General features: G+C 41.5%; 1 long non-coding RNA gene across 2 annotated transcripts in view; it reads right to left on the bottom strand.

Annotated features, from left to right (window-relative positions):
* Positions 1–165: 165 nt before the first annotated feature.
* Positions 166–21,406, bottom strand: part of LOC131422071 (uncharacterized) — a 30,214-nt gene continuing 8,973 nt past the window's right edge. The window contains exons 2-3 of one of the 2 annotated variants that reach the window (XR_009224022.1): positions 7,619–7,707; positions 166–591 (exon numbers count right to left, since the gene is read on the bottom strand). This is a non-coding gene — a long non-coding RNA (uncharacterized LOC131422071). The remainder of the gene's footprint in view (positions 592–7,618; positions 7,708–21,406) is intronic. The other variant, XR_009224023.1, reaches the window with a different exon arrangement.

The raw sequence follows: 21,406 nt of genomic DNA, 5'->3' as shown, positions 1-21,406 counted from the left end.
TCTGTTGCCAGTCTTCCTCTTTTTCTTTTTCCTTCTCAAAGCCTCAGTACGTAGTTGTGTATCATGGTTGTAGAATTGTAGCTCTTCTGTATGGGACCCCACCTCAGCATGGCTTCATGAGCAGTGAGTAGGTCCACGCCCAGGATCCAAACTGGCGAACCCTGGTCTGCTGAAGCAGACTGCATGAACTTAACTGCTACACCACCAGCCGGTCCCATATCTTTCTTATCTATAGATCAGTTATTGATTATTTGTGTCAATGTTGTGAAATAGGGATCTAATTTCATACAATTATTCCAGTCCCATTTGTTGAAAAGACTAATCTTTCCCCATTGAATCGTCTTGGCACCCTTGTTGAAGATCAATTGACCATAAAAGTGAGAGTTTATTTCCAGCATCTCAATTCCATTCCATTCATCTATATGTCTATCCTTATGCCAGGATAGCACTCTGTCGATTACTATAACTTTGCAGTAGTTTTGAAATCAGGAAGTAGTGATCCTCCAAATTAGTTTTTCTTTTTCTAGATTGTCTTGGCTAGTCTAGATTCCTTACATTTCCATATGAATCTTAGGATCAGCTTCTCAATTTCTGCAAAAAAGAAAAAAAAAAAAGCCTGTTAGGATTTTGATAGGGATCACTTGGAATCTGTAAATCAATTTGGGGAGTAGTGCCATCTTAACAACATTAAGTCTTTCAATCCATGAACATGGGATGTCTTTACATTTATTGAAGTCTTCTTTAATTTCTTTAGTGATGTTTTGTAGTTTTCAGTGTATAAATCTTACACTTTTTTTTTTTTATAATTTTATTTATTTACTTTTTCCCCAAAGCCCCAGTAGATAGTTGTACGTCATAGTTGCACATCCTTCTAGTTGCTGTATGTGGGCCTCGGCCTCAGCATGGCCGCAGAAGCAGTGTGTCGGTGCGCGCCCGGGGTTCCAAAGCCGGGCCGCCAGCAGCGGAGCATGCGCACTTAACTGCTAAGCCACGGGGCCGGCCCTCTTACACTTCTTTTTAAAAATTTATTCCTAAATATTTTATTCTTTTCGATGCTATTATAAATAGAATTGTTTCCTTAATTTCATTCTTGGATTGAAATACAATTGGCTTTTTTGTATACTGATCTGTATCCTGCAGCCTTGCTGAGCTCATTTATTAGCTCTAATAGTTTTGTGTGTGTGTGTTTACGAATTCCTTCAGATTTGTTTTGTTTTGTTTTGTTTTTTTGCTGAGGAAGATTCACCCTGAGCTAACATCTGTGCCAGTCTTCCTCTATTTTGTATGTGGGTCACCGTCACAGCATGGCTGACAAGTGGTGTAGGTCTGCACCTGGGACCCAAACCCACGAACCCCGGCTGCAGAATCAGAGCATGCTGAACTCAACCACTAAGCCACGGGGCTGGCCCCCTTAGAATTTATATATACATGATCATGTCATCTGCAAACAGCAGTAACTTTCTCTCCCATCTGGATGCCTTTTATTTCTTCTTCTCGCCTAACTGCCCTGGCTAGAATGTCCAGTACGATGTTGACTAGCAATGGTGAGAATGGATATCCTCATCTTGCTCTTGACCTTAGCGGGAAAAGCTTTTAGTTTTTCACCATTAAGTATGATGTTACCTGTGGGGTTTTTTGTAAATGCCCTTTATCAGGTTGAGAAACCATAACTTATAACAAACGGTAATTTTCATAGAAAGGCACTGGCACCGTGTTTGGCACAGAGTAAGCCATAAAGAATATTAGTCATCATCATCATCTACTTAACCATCCTCCTACTGTGGGACATTTAGATATTGCCTCTGTTTGACCATTATGAATAACCCAGTGATGAACATCTAGGCTGATCCCTGTGCTCTTGTGAAACCAAACTGCAGCCCCAAATCTGAACTACTGAGTCACACCAGCTTCCACTTGACTTACGAAGCTTAGGAACATGGCAATTCTACCAAACCTCCAGCAGTAAAACCTTCAAATCTTCTCCATAATTGTTATGGGTTGAATTGTGTCCTCCCCAAAAGATATGTTGAAGTCCTAACCCCCCAGTACCTCAGAATGTTACCTTATTTGGAAATAGCCTCTTCACAGAGGTAATCAAGTTAAAATTAGGTCATTAGGATGGGTCCTAATCCAATATGACTTGTGTCTTTATGAAAAGGGGAAATTTGGGCACAGAGGCAGACACACACAGAGGAAACACAATCTGAAGAGACACAGGGACCAAGCCATGTGAAAGGTTTGAAGTGATGCATCTACAAGCCAAGGAATGCCAAAGATGGCCCAGAGACCACCAATGCCAGGAGAAAACTGTATATTTTATTTTATTTTATTTATTTATGTTTTTTGTTAGGAAGATCAGCCCTGAGCTAGCATCCATGCCAATACTCCTCTTTTTTTGCTGAGGAAGCCCGGCCCTGAGCTAACATCTATTGCCAATCCTCCTCCTTTTTTTCCCTTTTTCTCTGCAAAGCCCCAGTAGATAGCTGTATGTCATAGTTGCACATCCTTCTTTTTTTATTATTTTTTTAATTTTATTTATTTATTTTTCCCCCAAAGCCCCAGGAGATAGTTGTATGTCATAGCTGCACATCCTTCTAGTTGCTGTATGTGGGACGTGGCCTCAGCATGGCCATAGAAGAGGTGCGTCGGTGCGCGCCCGGGATCCGAACCCGGGCCGCCAGTAGTGGAGCGCATGCACTTAACTGCTAAGCCACGGGGCTGGCCCTGGCCCTAAAATTTTTTTTTTTTTTTTTTTGTGAGGAGATCAGCCCTGAGCTAACATCCGCCAATCCTCCTCTTTTTTTTTGGCTGAGGAAGACGGCCCTGGGCTAACATCGGTGCCCATCTTCCTCCACTTTATATGGGACGCCACCACAGCATGGCTTACCAAGCAGTACTTCGGTGCGCGCCCGGGATCCGAACCAGCGAACCCCGGGCCGCCGCAGCGGAGCGCGCACACTTAACCGCTTGCGCCACCGGGCCGGCCCCCCTAAAATATTTTTAAAAGAAATATTATTTCTTGATTTCTAATCACATTGTTTCTGTGATAGTCTAATCATTTTCAAACTGAACCACAATGATATAAAAACTACAGTTTACAGGCCAAAGATTCCCAGGGGTTTTGGTCTGAGGAACATTACACTGTGGCAGAGACTAGAAAAAGACCATGGAAGACAGCAAACACGGATTCTTGCCTAAACTGGAAGTTTCTAAAAATTTTTGATGAGGTGGCAGCAGTTATTCAAGCAGCAGTTGCAGAAAATGATCTTGCTTGAAAATTAAAAAATTTTTTTTGCCACTAACTCTTTCATACACTTGAACTTTGCCTGTCTAAATAAAATCTATGATTTAAAAATCCCTCTATTTAAAAGTTGAAACTGTTTTCAAGTGTCCCTACTTTCTTGATGATATTTTCTACCAACTAACACAAATTGAGTTTCTTCTATCTTTCAAGGTCATTTCCAAAGGGCCTAATGACAGATGCAAAATTCAATTCCCACCATAGCTACTGGAAAGCAGTATTTAATTTTAGCCCTGCCAAGCAAAGTGAAGCAAGCAGTAAGTGATTTTGGCATCTGGAAGTGTTTCATGCTTCAAGACTGACGGAGCGCGTCCCTTACTCTCCACTCTCAGGCTGGCTGTCCCGTTAATTTCTATTTTCTCAGAAATTACACTGATCTCAATTTACACTGCGAGTAAGAAAAAGAATAAGAGAAGAATCAAGCTAGCTGAAATGCAGCAGAGAACAAAAAGCAGAATGGGTGGGCCTTACAGAAGAGCATTGTTTCAGCCTGTGAACCAAGGGGCAGATGGATGGGGCCGGTCTGAGCCCTGGCTCCGCCTCTTGCCAGCTGGGCCCTCACCTGATTTCCCTAAGTCAATTTTTTCAACCCTAAACATAATGACGACAACACCTACTCACAGGATTGTGGAGTGCAAAGGGGAGAATGTCCTTGAAAACACTTTAAAAACTTACATCCTGCATACATTAGCTGGAGTTATAGCAGATATTTATCAGGTCACCAAAATATTTTTACCCACTGGCTTTTCTTTTTTTGCCTGTCTCCCACACAAGAAAGACAACGGAAGTAAAATCAAAGTCATCATCCTCTTGTCAATCAATTCTTGGCTCCTTCTCACCCCTGGCTGCACATCAGAATCATCAGCAGCCCTCACCCCTGCCCAGGGTGGCTGCCAGTTCCTCTGGGGTGGGACGTGGATTTGAAACAGCCACTTCATATGCCCTCTGACCGTCCTTGAAGGGACTCTGCCTTACCCTGAGTGGTCACATGCTTTCCTTGCTGAGAACACTGCCAGCCAAGAAACCAAAGCTTTTGCTTAAATGAATCTGTTAAACAGCTGCTTCCAGTGAAACCTAACGGATCCCTCGGGGTATAAAGCGGGCTCGACCTCGCCGAGTTAAATGGCATGCCTTCATTCAGGTCTTAGAGCAGCATTTTAACCAGCATCTTTACAGAATTATTCAACACCGAAAGTGGGTATCTGTGGCCTATAATTGGAGAGATCTTTAATTTAGTATAATTATAAGGATACTTCTGAAATTAATGTCCAAAGAACCGAAGGCACTCGCTGGCTGCTCCAGTGCAGGACTTCACCACCTTCCTTCTTTCCTCCTCTGTGCCTACCCCAGCTCGCCCCCAAAATGATGCTTCAATTCAGAGCTTTTTACTAATTTAAGTACTTTATTTGTTGAGATCGAGTTTATTAAGCCTCCCTAATGAAAATTTTGGCAGTTTTGGGTTAGTTTTCAGTCAAAGGCATTCATTAATAAGGGAATCTTCAAATGTGAATATTCCAGAAATTTTCTCCATGCCATCTGATCAAGAATAACTTGTTGTAGTATTAACTTTCTCTGGAAGGTATCTGCATACATTTGAACTAAACTCATAATTTTTCAAAATAAGCCCTAAATTAAAAAAAAAAACTATTCTGTATTAAAACACAAACAATTTTCATACAACTTTCCTTTCCAGGAATAGTAACAAATGAAACAAAGCCTTGTAAAATGTGGTCCTGACGTGTGTTGGTAGAAAATAAATGCGCTGAACTTCCCCTCTTCAAATCAGAGATACTGTCTGCCCTGCAGCCTTAGAAACAAAGAGGAAGGGCAGCTCACAAGAGCAACTTCTGGCCAAAACCAGAAACTCAAGCTGCGGGGGTCCAGGAGGTGCTCTGTTAGGGGTCCCACCTCCACTGGGATGCAGCCACACCCCACGTCTATAGTCCCCCCGTTAGATCATCCTGACCACATCCACGGCCCAGCCTAACTTCTGACTCCTGCTGTGGGCCTGCAAAGTGCTTGAAGTTGATAACTATCCCTACACACAAAGCCATCTTACATGTTAGGTCTCACAGAGGCACAAAATGTTCACCATCTTCTAGACCAAGCAAATTGTTTTTTAATTGTGGTAAAATGCACATAACATGAAATGTACCATCTTAACCATTTTTAAGTGTACGGTTCAGAAGTGTTAAGTACATTCATGTTGTTGAGCAACTGATCTCCAGAACTCTTTTCATCTTGCAAAACTGAAACTGTGTCCCCATTAAACACGAACTCCGCATTTCCCCCACCCCTCAGCCTCTGGCAACCACCCTTCTATTTTCTGTCTCTATGAATGTGACTACTCTAAGTACTGCATATAAGTGGAGTGATACAGTATCTGTCTTTTTGTGCAAGCAAATATTTTTAACCATAATCGTGTCACATCAAATTCACAGCCACAAAACAGAAGATCTAAAAACTTGGACTTTATGAACACGTATGTAAAACACTCTCACACACGTACACACATACTCACAGACACACATTTCTTACAAAACTGAGCTTGGGACAAAGTCCCCTGTGGGGCCTCTGAAGGCCTGTTTTTCGAAACTGCCACTCCAGGCGTTTCATCTGGAGGAGCAGAAAAGAGAGGCGTGCTGTGGCAACCGGGGTGGGTCAACGTCTTTCAAGTTTTACAAGAATGGACCTGCCGAGAGGGTGCTCAGAACGCAACCTAGAGCTGAATCCGACATGAAACCAGTAGCAAAGGGGAACAGCAGCCACCTCCGAGATCAAACCCAGGGCCAGGTGTGCAAAGAGGCCTTGGGGCTCGGAGCTCTGGCCTGGGAATTTCACAAAAGACTTGCCTGGTTCTGCAGGTTTGGCTTTGAGGATCTGTTCTACGCCTCCCAATGTTATCTGCACCTCCTGTGCCAACTTGGCTCAGGGTCAAGGTAGGTTGGATCCAGGAGGAACCAGGGAGCAGGTGCCCTGAGGATTGCGACAGGAAGCCCATTAGGAACAACTTCTTACTGTCTCTACTCTGAAAACCACTGTGTTCTTGCTTTACACAACATTCTGCATACTTTGCTCTGGGGTGGAAGGCGTTGCTGGCTGCCCTGTTGGTAGTAGGGCCAGGGTGAGGCCCAGCATAGGCCGACAGCCTGGGCACCCTGCACTGCCAGAGGACACAATGCAGCCGACCTGTGGCTTCTCCCATGTTCCCAAGGTGGGGCATCTGAAACGCAGGTGGGGCGGGGCCCTCACTGAGGGTTCAGGACTGTTATTCTTTCTCTCTCCCTTTGCTTTTGCTGCTGTGCCATTTAACTGGAGAGTTCCACCCTCCCTTTTTACACCACCAAGACTTGCAAGGGACTGGCCATCTCCGTGGGGTGAGGGGGGGAAGGGGAGGTGAATGCCCCGAGTGTGCGGGAACTGGCCGCTTCCGGGGCCTGGCAGGTGGGCTCACCCGGGACGTGCCTCCTCAGGTCACTCACTGGGTCTCTAGTCCTGAGCCCCGTGCCTGGCAAGGCCTCGAGAAGCCCTGGGCACCTCTCCACACTGCCCCGCGCTCCTGGGGGCTCCTGCCCTGCCTGACTTCTCCGAAGCCTTGTTTCTGGGAGGCCCCGGAGGGCCCTGGCCCCAACCCGCATGTGGCCCCAGGCTTCTGGGGACCTGGCATTTTCGTGGGGTCCTGAGTAATATTCTGCATGGCTCACATGTTGGGGGATGAGAGGACTTTCTCAGGATGCTAGTGGTGGCCATGGTGGTTTGCCTGGGACAGATGTGGGTGCATGGATGAGTGATATGGAGCCAGCCTCCACATGCTCCCTCTCCTCTCCCAGATAAGCCGGCTGCTTTCTCCCACCATGATTCCTCACCCTGGCCAGAAGGAAGCTGAATGGGTGGAGGCTCTCCTCTCGTGCTCTCTCCCTTCCTCTCTCTCTCTCCCTCTTTCTCTCCCTTCTCCCCTCCTTCTCTTCTCTCTCTAACAGTTCAGCAGTTTCTTAAAAGTTAAACGTACAGGGCCGGCCCCGTGGCTTGGCGGTTGGGTGCGCTTGCTCCGCTGTTGGCGGCCTGGGTTCCAATCCTGGGCGTGCACCGACGCACCGCTTCTCCGGCCATGCTGGGGCGGCCTCCCACGTGCAGCAACTGGAAGGATGTGCAGCTATGACATAGAACTATCTACTGGGGCTTTGGGGGAAAAATAAATAAATAAAATCTTTAAAAACAATAAATAAAAGTTAAACGTACACATACCCTAAGACCGAATAATGCCACTCCCAGCTGTTTACCCAAGAGAAGCGACCACACATCCACACAAAGACTTACATGAGAACATTCACGGCAGCTGTATCCATAATAACCCCAAACGGAGACACTCCAGACGCCCATCATGGAGGAACAGAAGTGGCACGGCCCTACAAAGGAACACCACTCAGCGGGGAAAAGAAATGGGTTACTAAGACATACAATAACATGAATTAATCTCCAAAACATTAGGCTGAGGGAGTGAAATAAACCTGACACAAAAAGCTACCTACGGGATGAGCCCATTTATAGAAGATTCTGGAACAGGCACACTAGTGACAGAAAGCATCTCAGGGGTTGCCAGGGCCTGGAGTGCGGGGGAGGGATTATCTGAGGCTAGGGGGCACAGGAAACTTTTTAGAGGGATGGAAATGGTCTGTATCTTGATCGTGGTGGGGGTTACATAGGTAAATACATTTGTCAAAACTTATTTAACTAAACGCATAAAAATGAATCATTTTATCCTGTGTAAATAAACTACTTGAATAAAGGTTTTGTTTTGTTTTTTTAAAGCAGCTTAGTCCAGCTTCCCTGAGTGGGTGGCACAATTTCTCCTGGAAATGGAGGCTGGAATGACAGGCATCCTAACCAACATGTCCAGCACAAATACTTGGGTGGCACAGAGGCCCACTGTGATCAGACCAGAGTCCCTCTCCAGCCTGATCTGCTCCTGGCCCTGAGCCCCAGCCAGCACACACGACTGGCCATTCCCTCTGTGAGCTGTGCGCTTTGACGCTCCCACAGCTCTGACATCCTCTTCTCTCTGCCTTCAATACCCCCAGCCCCCTCTTCTTTGCTGGGAAAGTTTGTGCATCCTTCAAAGCCTGACTCGAGTGTCCCTCCCCCCACCCCGGCTCTCAGGACGGCCGCACTAGTCACACTGTATTATAACCTGTCTACTATTCAGCCCCCACAAGCCTGTAAATGCCTGGAGGTCAAGGCCACTGCCCCGCTTCTCTCCCCGTCCCCCGAAGCACCTAGCACATTCTCTAAAACACAGCAACAAAACATTCCTTGAATGCCTGTTAGGCAACATAGCAGGCCTAAGTAAATTTGCTAAATAAATTCTCACCGAGAACTAGATGTTATTCTCCCCAACTTGCAGATGAGGAAAATGCAGCTCAGAGAGTTTAGGCAATGATCTCAAAGGCAAGACATGGCAGAGTTAACTCTGAGGTTTTGAAGCCTGTGCTCTTTACCTTCACTCATTTGGTGTTTGTCCGTCAACAAACACCAAATGCCTGCTGTGTACGAGGCACTGTCCTAGTGTTCCTAGAGCATGAAGTTCAGGCCCTGCCTTCAGAGAGCTCAGACAGGAGAAGAGCTCACAAACATATACCCGGTTAAGTGCGGAAACATGAATGAAAGAATGAATACCAGCTGCCTTTCCTCCTCGTGGCTGTCCGCACCAGTGTGCAACAGTACGGGCGGGAGGTGCCCACCTTTTCCTCTCCACCTGCTCCCATCCGCATCCACCCTGGAGGGATCTACTCCACAGAACCTCAGCACATCCCACCTCAAAGGCAGCAGGCTATGGATCAGAGGGATTCGTTTGGCCAATGGATTTATGGTTCTTTGGTGGGCTTCTAGTAACAGCTGTGTTTTGTATTTTAGTATAAAAATCTGGTTGTTTTATTAAGTAGGTTTATGTCAGCACTGCTTGCTATCTTGCTAGAATTTGAGTTTGGAGGATGTGCCACCATACGTGTAAGGAGCCAAATGTAAGGCTCCCTGTCGGTTTATAAACTGAACGGCTCTGCTGGTGCCCAGAACAGTGCTGGAAGGAGTAATGTTCAGATATGTGTCGTAAGTTTAGTTCATTTCGTTTTCTGAAACCTGATTTTGAGAGAGTGAACTTTCCTAGTCAGATTTTTAAAAAATCTTTAATTTCCTATGTCTGTGTGCAATATGCCAGGAAATAGCTCAGAGACAATTCCATCTTACTTGAAAACAAAGTATAACCTTTTATTTGGACCCAAATGTTCCTTGTTTTCTACTCCTTTCCAATTCACTGGTAGAACAGATAAAACTGTGCTATATATTTGACTTCATGGTACCACCCAGAACAATGCAATTTAGAAATTAGTATCTATATTTTACATTATGTTTTCATAAGGATTAAATCTATTATCAAAATATGATGAACCCAAATTATTGCTGCTCATAACAACATGGATGAATCTCATAAACATAATACTGGCTGAGGAAAAAGGACACCAAAGGGTACATACACATTAGGATTCCGTCTACACAAGATGCAGAAAGAGGCACAGTGGCTCTGTGGGAAAGGAGGTGAGGGCAGCGGTTAGCATGGGGAGGAGTGACTGCGAGGGGCCCAGGGGCTCTGTCCTGTTTCTAGATCTCAGTTCTGATTACACGGCTGTGCTCACGGTGAAAGTTTATGAAACTCTTCACCATTTATGCTCTTGTCTCTATGCATGGCACACGTCAATAGAAATGTAAATGTGATGAAACCAAATTTCAGCACCTTTTCTAGATAAAAGAAGGGATTTTCATCCATTTGCCCTTTAGCTTCTGTAAATCAGCAAGTAGTGACAGTAAGATAAAATTTGTTTTTAGTTTTTAACTTTACTTTATTGAATGAATGGTTTCACTTAAGTTAGTCAACATTTTGGACCTGTTGTCCTTCTAAGGTAATCTATAAGATTGCCTATATCTATCTTAATTGATTGATTTCTTAGGATTTTGCCCAATGTGATTGTTTCAATTTGTTCTTACGTTTTTGTTTAATAAAGAAACAAATACCTTTTAAAAGTGAACAGGGCCGGCCCTGTGGCTTAGCGGTTAAGTGCTTGTGCCCCGCTGCTGTCGGCCCGGGTTCGGATCCCGGGTGCGCACCAAGGCACCGCTTCTCCAGCCATGCTGAGGCCGCGTCCCACGCGGCAACTAGAAGGATGTGCAGCTATGACATACAACTATCTATTGGGGCTTTGGGGGAAAAAATAAATAAATTAAAAAAAATATTAAAAAATTAAAAATAAATAAAAAAATAAAATAAAAGGAATTAAAAAAAAAGTGAACAACTACATGACATATAGAAACAAAATTTTCCCCATAGTTCATTTCCTAGTTAGCACCTTCTGATTTCTTGTTTTGTTTGTTTAGTAAACAATGTTTAGATGCTAAATGTGACTAGGTGAACACACACAAGAATGCCACTTTGGTAAATGAGGTCTAGGGACATTTTCAGAGGCCAGAGAACCCAAACCAGTCGATTCTGCAAGCTCAACAGCTAGCACCGCTCCAATGCCGTTGATGCTCGTTGGTAAACTCCTGCCTCTCATGTTTATTGAATTTTTCTCTTTGAACTCTGGATATTTCTATCATTAAAAATCAGGAGAGTTAGACCACAATGCAAATTTCTGGCTTCTCTTAATCAGAAAATTTGGTGACAAGGGACCTATGTTCCTGATTGGCAACAATTGGCTGACTCATATTTATTTTATCAGCACCTGTTATGTGCATTGTGCCAGGACTGGGGATCAAAAATGAATGAGATGAGATCTCTGTTCTCAAGAAATTAGAATCAAAAAAATTAAGATAAGAGAGGTATTCTGATATTTATAACACAAGCTAGAATGTGATAAGAGTCCTAAGAGATTTATAAAAAGCTGTAAAATTCCACAGAAGGGAGAAAACACATATCAACGGAGAGCTCAGAGAGGCCTTTACCATTTTTTTCTAATTATAAAATAAAACACTCTCACCGTAGAAAAATTAGAGGATTCGAACATATAAAAGACTATTTAAAAACACTCAATCAGAATACCTCCACATATTCAGATATATTTCTTCCAATCTTATTTTTATGTGTATATCTTAATAAAACTGACATATCATATGTGTATAGCCTGCTGTTAGCCGCCCAAGATATGGTGTGAGCATTTTCCATGTCATTACGGTTTCAGAACCCTGATTTTTAAAATTGCTGCATTTTATCTCATATATAGATGCATCAACATTATTTTATCCATCGTCCTATTGTTGAGCATTTAGATTGTTTTTACTTTTCTGCTATCACGAAGACTGCTAAGGTAAATCTACTTATTCGTAAATATTTGCCCCCAGCTACAGAAAATTTCTTGAAACAAGCGTCATGTGGACTTTGCAAAAGTTTGTAGAAGGTGTACAACGAGGCAGAGTATTATTTGAGAAAGGCCAAATGACCACTAACACAGGTAACCAAAGGAAGATATCCTGAGAATTAACTACTAACTATTTAGGACATGTTTTTGCCCTAAAACTTTTCAGGTATTTGTGTTCAATCTTTACAATTTTTGCAATATCTGTGTAACAATTATACAGATTTATATATAAATATTATATACAAATACTTATATAAAATATAAATTATATTTATAAGTACATTATATAAATGTAATATAATGTAAATATAAATAAAAATAAAGGTATATTATAAATATTATAATTCATAAAAATTATGTAAATTTTTTGTGTGTGTGTGAGGAAGATCAGCCCTGAGCTAACATCCATGCCAATCCTCCTCTTTTTTGCTGAGGAAGACTGGCCCTGGGCTAACACCTGTGCCCATCTTCCTCTACTTTATATGGGACACCGCCACAGCATGGCCTGACAAGCTGTGCATTGATGCGCGCCAGGGGTCCGAACCCGGGCCGCCAGCAGCAGAGCGCGCATTTAACTGCTACTTCATGGGGCCGGCCCCAAATTATGTATATTTATATACATATACTTACCTTTTAAAATTTAAGTCCATCTATCTATCTATTTATTTATTTGTGAGGAAGATGGGCCCTGAGCTAACATCTGTTGCCAATCCTCCTCTTTTTGCTGAGGAAGACTGGCCCTGGGCTATCTCCTTCCACTATATATGGGACACTGCCACAGCATGGCTTGACAAGCGGTGTGTCGGTGTATGCCTGGGATCCGAACTGGCGAACCCTGGGCCGCTGCAGCGGAGCGCGCACACTTAACCAGTTGCGCCACTGGGCTGGCCCCCAGCTATATATTTAGTAAGGAAACTTTATATTACTACCTCAGATGGAAAAAATCAGTATAGACATACAGACCATTGGAATAGAACAGAGAGCCCAGAACTAGTCCGCACATATATGAACAACTGATTTTTGACGAGGGAGCCAAGGTAATTCAGTGTGGAAAGGTGGGAATGTGAAACACTGCACCCATTTTGGAACAGTTTGTCAGTTTCTTATAAAATTACTTACCGTAAGTCCTAGTAAGTCCACTTCTAGGTGTTTAACCAAGAAAAGTGAAAATATATGTACAAAAATATTCATAGCAGCTTTATATCCCCAAACTGGAAAAAAACCAAATGTTTATCAACAAGTGAAGGGATAAACAAATTGTGGCATACTATGTAATAGAATACTACTCAGCAAAAAACCTAAAAAGTAAATGATAAAAAACTACTAATATGGGCAACAATGTAAATGAATATCAAAAACACTGTGCTGAGTGATAGATGACAGATACAAAAGACTACATATTGCATGACTCCATTTATATGAAGAGTTAGGAGTGACAAATTTAATCTATGTGATAGAAAAGACCCATGGTTGCCTAGGGCTGGGAGTAAGGGGTTAGGATGAATGGGAAGGAGCACAAGTGAGCTTTTCGGGGTGCTACAAATGGTCTATACTTTGATGACAACGGTCATTATACATTTGTCAAAACTCAAAGAATTGTACTCTTAAAATAGGTATATTTAAGTTGATTTTTAAAAAATCCATTTCATTCTCACCACACACATAAAAAAGGTAACTATGTGAGGTGATGGATGTGTTAACTAACATTATTGTGGTAATCATCTTGCAATACATATGTATATCAAATCATCACATCTTACCCCATAAACTTACATAATGTTATGTGTCAATTATGTATCAATAAAGCTGGGGAAAAAAATTCCTATGACACACACACAAAAAACCCATTCCGGTGTCACACAAAATGGTAAAGTAGGAAGCTTTGGGGGTCAGTCTCTCCTCCACCAAAGGAAACTTTAAGCTGGAAAGAATGATCATAATCAACTATTTCAGAACTCTGAAACCTGATCAAACACTGATAACAACCAGGAGAGTGCATGATGGGGGAGAGGCTGCTGATTTTCATAAACAGTGTGCACAAACCAGATTCTATTGCCCATTCCTCAGCCCCCACTATGACTGTGGGGATAGCAGCCTGTGTTCCTGGAGTAGCTGGATTGGTGCCAGTATGGGCAGTGGGGTTCTTGTCCTTCAAACATTTGGGGTTGTGTATTTTGGTCAGTCTGGTGGTTCCCTGAGGGACTGTGTAGTCATTTGTCTTGGTTCTGCCCCCTTGGGCTACAGCAGCTTCCCTGGCAGTATATATGGGAAGATTTAAGGAAAAAAAACTTTTTTTGTGGGGGAAGGTGGGACTCTTCTTAGGTCACCAGCTGACTGCAGAGAAGATGGAATAGAAACTTTAGTGACCACAAGCAATAAAGAATACACACCTGATGACAATAGTTTGGAAAAGACACAAAAGGAGACAGTTCCAGCCCTCAACACGCAAAATCAGCAATCCCTAAGGAGTGAGAGAACCAGTTGTCTAGAGCTACCACATTACACTATTCAGAATGTTCACTTCTCAACAAAAAATTACAAAGCATGCAAAGAAACAAGAATGTATGTCCCATTCATAGGAAAAAAAGAATGTGACAGAAATCATTCCTGAGGAAGCCAAGACATTGGAATTACTAGTCAAAGATATTATTATTATTATTATTATTTTAAATTTTATTTATTTATTTATTTTCCCCCCCAAAGCCCCAGTAGATAGTTGTATGGCATAGCTGCACATCCTTCTAGTTGCTGTATGTGGGACGTGGCCTCAGTGTGGCCGGAGAAGCGGTGCGTCGGTGCACACCTGGGATCTGAACCTGGGCCACCAGCAGCGGAGCGCACGCACTTAACCACTAAGCCACGGGGCCAGCCCTAGTCAAAGATATTAAATCAATTATTTTAAATATGCACAATGAGCTAAAGGAAACCATGGACAAAGAACTAAAAGAAATCAGGAAAACAATGTATGAACAAAATGAGAATATCAATGAAGAGAAATTATCACAAGTAACCAAACAGAAATTCTGGAATGAAAAGGTACAGTAACTGAAATAAAAAAATTCACTAGAGGGGTTTAACAGTAAATTTGAGCAGAAAGAAATCAGCAAACTTGAGGAGAAGGGAATTGAAATAATTCAGTCTGAGAAACAAAATTCAAAAAGAATGAAAAAAATCAGCAGAGCCTGAGGGACTTGTGAGACACCAGCAAGAGTAACAGCAGACACATTATATAAGTTTTAGAAAGAGAACAGAGAAAAAGAATCAGAAAAAATGTTTGAAGAAATAATGGCAGAAAATTTCCCATATGATGAAAGATACAAGTATACACATCCAAGAAAGCCATGAATCCCAAGCAGGAAAACGTCAAAGAAATCCATACATTATACATGTTATATACATACACATTATAATGAAATTGTCAAACCCAAAGACAAAGATGGAATCTTGAAAACAGCAAGAGAAAAGAAACTTTGTCATGTACAAAGGAGCCTCAGTAAGATTAATAGCTGATTTCTCATCAGAAACCATGATGGCCAGAAGGCAGTGGGATGACATATTTAAAGTCTTGGGAGAAAAAAACCCTATCAACCAGGAATTCTATAGCCAGTAAAACTATCCTTTAAGAATAATGGGGAAATGAAGACATTTCCAGATAAACAAAAGCTGAGGGAGTTCATTACAGTAGAATCTGTTCTATAAGAAATGATAAAGGGAGTCCTTCAGGCTGAAATGAAAAGACTAGACAGTGAGTTGAAGTCACAAGAAGAAATAAACAACACTGATAAAGGTAACTACTTAGGTAAATGTAAAAGCCAGTATCATGGTACTCTTTGTTTTTTTTTCTTTGTGTGTGAGGAAGATCAGCCCTGAGCTAACATCCATGCCAATCCTCCTCTTTTTGCTGTGGAAGACTGGCCCTGAGCTAACATCCATGCCAATCTTCCTCTGCTTTATGTGGGATGCCGCCACAGCATGGCCTGACAAGCGGTGTGTCGGTGCATGCTTGGGATCTGAACCCAGGCTGCCAGCAGCGGAATGTGTGCACTTAAACACTATGCCACAGGGCCGGCCCCATAGTGGTACTCTTTGTAACTCCTCTTTTTTTACTATATGATTTAAAAGGAAAATGCATAAAACAATAATTATAAATCTATGTTAATGGGTACATAATGTCTTAAGACGTAATCTGTGACAATAACAATAAAGGGGAGGTTCAGAGATGTTCAGAGAGCGGCTTTTATAACTTAAACTGAGTTAGTATTATTTAAACTAGGTTGTTATAAGCTTAAGAAGTGAATTGTAATTGCCAAGGTAACCACAAAGGAAAAAACTAAAAAATATATAGAAATTAAAAGTAGGAAATCAAAATGGTACACTACAAAAATTCAACTAAATACAAAAAAGGCAGTAACGGAGGTACTGATAAACAAAAAACACATAAGACATACAGAAAACAGATACATGGTAGAAGTAAATTCTTTTCAGTAAATACTTTAAATGACAATGGATAAATTCTCTAAATAAAAGGCAGAGACTGGCAGAATGGATCAAAAAAAAAACACGATCCAGGGGCCGGCCTGGTGGCGCAAGCAGTTAAGTGCTTGCACTCTGCTTCGGCAACCTGGGGTTCACGGGTTCGGATCCCAGGCGCACATCGACACACCGCTTGGTAAGCCATGCTGTGGCAGTGTCCCATATAAAGTAGAGGAAGATGGCCATGGATGTTAGCTCAGGGCCACTCTTCCTCAAGAAAAAAGGGGAGGATTGGCATAGGATATTAGCTCAGGGCTAGTTCTCCTCACACACACACACACACAAAAACCATGATCCATCTATATGCTGTTTACAAGAGACTCATTTTAGATACAAAGACACAAAGAGGCTAAAATAAAAGGGTGGAAAAAGATATTCCATGCAAATAGTAACTGAAAGACAGCTGGGATGGCTATATTACTGTCAGACAAAACAAACTTTAAGTCAAAAAAGGGTTACAAGAGAGCCAGCCCTGATGGCCTAGTGGTTCAATTTCAGCGAGGTCCGTTCTAGCGGCCCGGGTTCGGTTCCCAGGTGCAGAACCACACCACCCGTCTGTCAGTAGCCATGCTGTGGCAGCAGCTCCTGCAGAAAAACTAGAAGGACTTACAACTAGAATATACAACTATGCACTGGGGCTTTGGGAAGGAAAAAAAAAAAGAGGAAGATTGGCAACAGATATTAGCTCAGGGTGAATCTTCCCAGCAAAAAAAAAAAAGGTTACAAGAGACAAAAGAGGATATTGCATATTGTTAAAAGTTTCAATTCATCAAGAAGATATAACAATTATAAACATAAACACACCTAACAACAGAGTCCCAAAATATATGAAGCAAAAATTGGCAGAATTGAAGGGAGAAATAGACTATTCAATAATAGTTGGAGACTTCAATACTTCACTTTCAATAATTGACAGAACAACCTGATAGAAGATCAATAAGGAAATAGAGGACTTGAACAGCATTATAAATCAATTAGACCAAACAGACATGAACAACACTTCACCTGACAATGGCAGAATACACATTTTTCTCAAGTAAACACGGATCATTCTTGAGGACTGATCATGTGGTAGGCCACAAAACAAATCTTAACAAATTTAAGAAGACTGAAATCATACAAAGTATCTTTCCTGATCACAATGTAATGAAACTAGAAATCAATTACAGAAGGAAAATTGGAAAATTCGCAAATATGTGGATATTAAACAACATATTCTTAAACAATCAATAAGTCAAAGGAGAAATCATAAGGGACATTAGAAAATACCTTGAGATGAATGAAAATAGAACACAACATACTAAAACTAATGGGATGCAGTAAAAGCAGTGCTAACAGGAAAATTTATAGCTGTAAATGTCAATATTAAAAAAAGAAAAAATCTCTTATCTAAAACCCAACTGTAAATCTTAAGGGACTAGAAAAAGAATAGCAGATTAAACCCAAAGCCAGCAGAAAGAAGGAAATATTAATGAATACAGTGGAGTTAAACAAAATAGAGAATAGAAAAACAATAGAGAAAATCAGTGAAACCAACAGTTGGTTCTTTGAAAAGATCAACAAAATTGACAAATCTTCAGCTGGAAAAAAAAAGGGGACTCAAATTACTAAAATCAGAAACGAAAGTAGATGGGCTGGCCCCGTGGCTTAGCGGTTAAGTGCACGCGCTCTGCTGCTGGCGGCCCGGGTTCGGATCCCGGGCGTGCACCGACGCACCACTTCTCCGGCCATGCTGAGGCCGTGTCCCACATGCAGCAAGTAGAAGGATGTGCAGCTGTGACATACAACTATCTACTGGGGCTTTGCGGGGGGGGGGGGGGGGAGGAGGAATAAATAAATAAAATCTTTAAAAAAAAAAAAAAAGAAACGAAAGTAGAGACATTACTACCAACTCTATAGAAATAAAAAGCCTTATAAGAGAATACTATGAACAATTGTATGCCAACAAATTGGATAACCTAGATGAAATGGACAAGTTTCTAAAAACACACAAGCTACCAAAACTGACTCAAAAAGAAAAATAAAATCTCAACAGACCTATAACAAGGAAGAAGATTGAATCAGAAATCAGAAAATTCCCTTGGAGCCAACCTGGTGTCGCAGCAGTTAAGTGTGCATGCAGGCCGCTGTGGCGGCCTGGGGTTTGCAGGTTCGGATCCTGGCACGGACCTACACACTGCTTATCAAGCCATGCTGCAGCTGGTGTCCCACATAAAGTAGAGGAAGTTGGGCACGGATGTTAGCCCAGGGCCAATCTTCCTCAGCAAAAAGAGGAGGATTGGCAACAGATGTTAGCTCAGGGCTAATCTTCCTTACACAGAAAAACACAAATCAGAAACTTCCCAACATAGCAAATCTCAGGACCAGATGGCTTCACAGGTGAATTCTACCAAACATTTAAAGAATTAACACCAATCCTTCTCAAACTCCTCCAAGATACTGAAGAGGAGGGAATACCTCCTGACTCGTGCTATGAGACCAGCATTACCCTGATATCAAAGCCAGACAAAGACATAGCAAGAAAAAAAAATTGCAGGCCAATATCCCTTATTAATATAATACAGATGCAAAATCCTCAATAAAATACTAGTAAACTGAATTCAGCAGCATATTAAAAGGATTATACACTATGACCAAGTGGGATTTACCCCTGAATGGAAGGGTGGTTCAATATACAAAAATCAATGTAATACACAGCAGTAACAGAAGGAAGGAAAAAAAAAACATGATTATCTCAACTAAGGCAGAAAAATAATTTGAAGAAATCCAACACTCTTTCATGATAAAAACACTCAACAAACTAGGAATAGAAGAGAACTTTCTCAACATGATAAAGGCCATATATGAAAAACCCCAGCAGAAATCATACTCAATGGTGAAAGACTGAAAGCTTTTCCCCTAAGATCAGGAACAAATCAAGCATGCCCACTTTCACCACTTCTATCCCACATAGTACTGGAAACTCTAGCCTGAGCATTAGGCAAGAAAAAGAAATAAAAGGCATCAAAATTGGATAGGAACAAATAAAATTATCTTTGTTCACAGATGACAGGATGTTATATGTAGAAATCCCTAAAGAATCCACAAAAAAATTGTTAGAGCTGATAAATGAATTCATTAAAGTTGCAGGATACAAAAATCAACACATAAAATCAGTTGTATTTCTATATGCTAGCAATGAACAATCCGAAAAGGAAATTAAGAAAACAATTCCAGGGGCCAGCCCGGTGGCATAGTGGTTAAGTTTGAGTGCTCCACTTAGGCAGCCCAGGGTTCACAGGGTCCAATCCCAGGCATGCACTGACGCACTGCTTGTCAGGCCATGCTGTGGCGGTGTCCCATATAAAGTAGAGGAAGATGGGCACAGATGTTAGCCCAGGGCCAGTCTTCCTCAGCAAAAAGAGGAGGATTGGCAACAGATGTTAGCTCAGGGCTGATCTTCCCCCTACACACAAAAAATTCCACTTACCATAGCAACAAAAGAACAAAATACTTAGCAATAAAGTCAACTAAGGAGACAAAAGTTTTGTATACTGAAAACTTCAAAACATTGCTGCAAGAATTAAAGACCTAAATAAGTGGAAGGATACCTCACATTCACGAACTGGAAGAGTTAATACTGTTAAGGTGACAATACTACCGAAAGTGACATACAGATTCAACACAATCCCTATCAAAATCCCAATGGAGTTTGTTGCAGAAATAGAAAAATCCATCCGAAAATTCATATGGAATATCAAGGGATTCCAAATGCCAAAACAATCTTGAAAAAGAAGAACAAAGTTGGAGGAAGCACACTTCTCAATTTCAAAACTTCCTACGAAGCTACAGTAATCAAAACAGTGTGGTACTGGCAGAAGGACAGACATATAGACCAATGGAACAGAATAGAAAGCTCAGAAATAAACTCTTACATATATGGTCAATTGACTTTTGAAAAGGGCACCAAGGCCATTCAATGGGGAAAGGACAATATTTTTGACAAATGGTGCTAGGAAACTGGATATTCATATGCATGAGAATGAAATTAGACCCTTGCCTTACACTATATACAAAAATTAACTCAAAATGGATCAGATCTAAATTTAAGAGCTAAAACCAAAAAATTCTTAGAAAACATAGGGGAGTAACTGCATGACCTGGGATTTAGCAATGGTTTCTTAAATATGATACCAAAAGCACTGGCAAATAAATTAAAAAATAGGTAAATGACACCATCAACTTAAAATGTTGTGCATCAAAGTACATGTCATTTCACTATTAAGAGAGTGAAAAGACAACACACAGAATGGGAGATAATTTTTGCAATTCATATATCTGATAAGAGATTAATATCTAGAATATATAAAGAACTACTTCTATACCTCAAGGCAAAAAAGACAACCAACCCAATTGAAAAATGGACCAAGGACTCAATTTCTCCAAAGATATACAAATGGCCAATAAGGACATGAAAAGATGCACAACTTCATTAGTCATTAGGGAAATCCAAATCAAAACAACCACAATGAGATACCACATCCCACCCACTAGGAGGGCTCTGATTAAACACACAGACATACACACACACTAACAGAATGGAAAATAACAAGCGTTAGTGAGGATGTGGAGAAATTAGAACTGTGGGGGAAGAAGAAATTTTCCTCAACCTTTCTAGGTTCTTATGGCTGGTCTAAGAATTAAATTGACATGAGACAGATTAAGAGGAGAAAATCAAATTTAATTTCGTATATATGGGAACTCCACATACATGAGAGAGTCAAAGACCCTCCCCTTCCATGAGAGGGTCAGAGACAAAAAGGTAAAATGAGGTATATTTGCCATCTTGAGCTAAGGAATGGGAGAGGGGCCTGAGGCTTCAGAGGGGAATAGGGTGATTCATGAGATGATAAGATGAGCAGATGTTTAGTAATTAGAGGTTTGTCCTGCCATACAGATAGGTCATAACAAGTTATTTCTGGTAATAACTCTTATTAGGGGCAAGGCCCCCAATTTAAATTCTTCGAGGGAGGGGTAACAGTTTCTCTAGAGCCCAAAGGGTCTTGATTGTCTTTAGCTCAAAATATGCCACATGCCACAGTGGCACATCTTGGGGAGGCCTGTCCTGAGCCCTCAGAACCCTTGAGCATTGCTGGTGGAAATGTAAAATGGTGGTGCAGCCCCTGTAGAA

Source organism: Diceros bicornis, chromosome 26 (genome assembly GCF_020826845.1).
Source record: "Diceros bicornis minor isolate mBicDic1 chromosome 26, mDicBic1.mat.cur, whole genome shotgun sequence".
In the NCBI taxonomy this organism is placed as follows: Eukaryota; Metazoa; Chordata; class Mammalia; order Perissodactyla; family Rhinocerotidae; genus Diceros; species Diceros bicornis.
Note: the sequence above shows the minus strand (reverse complement) of the source record. Positions and strands in the feature narration are given on the sequence as shown.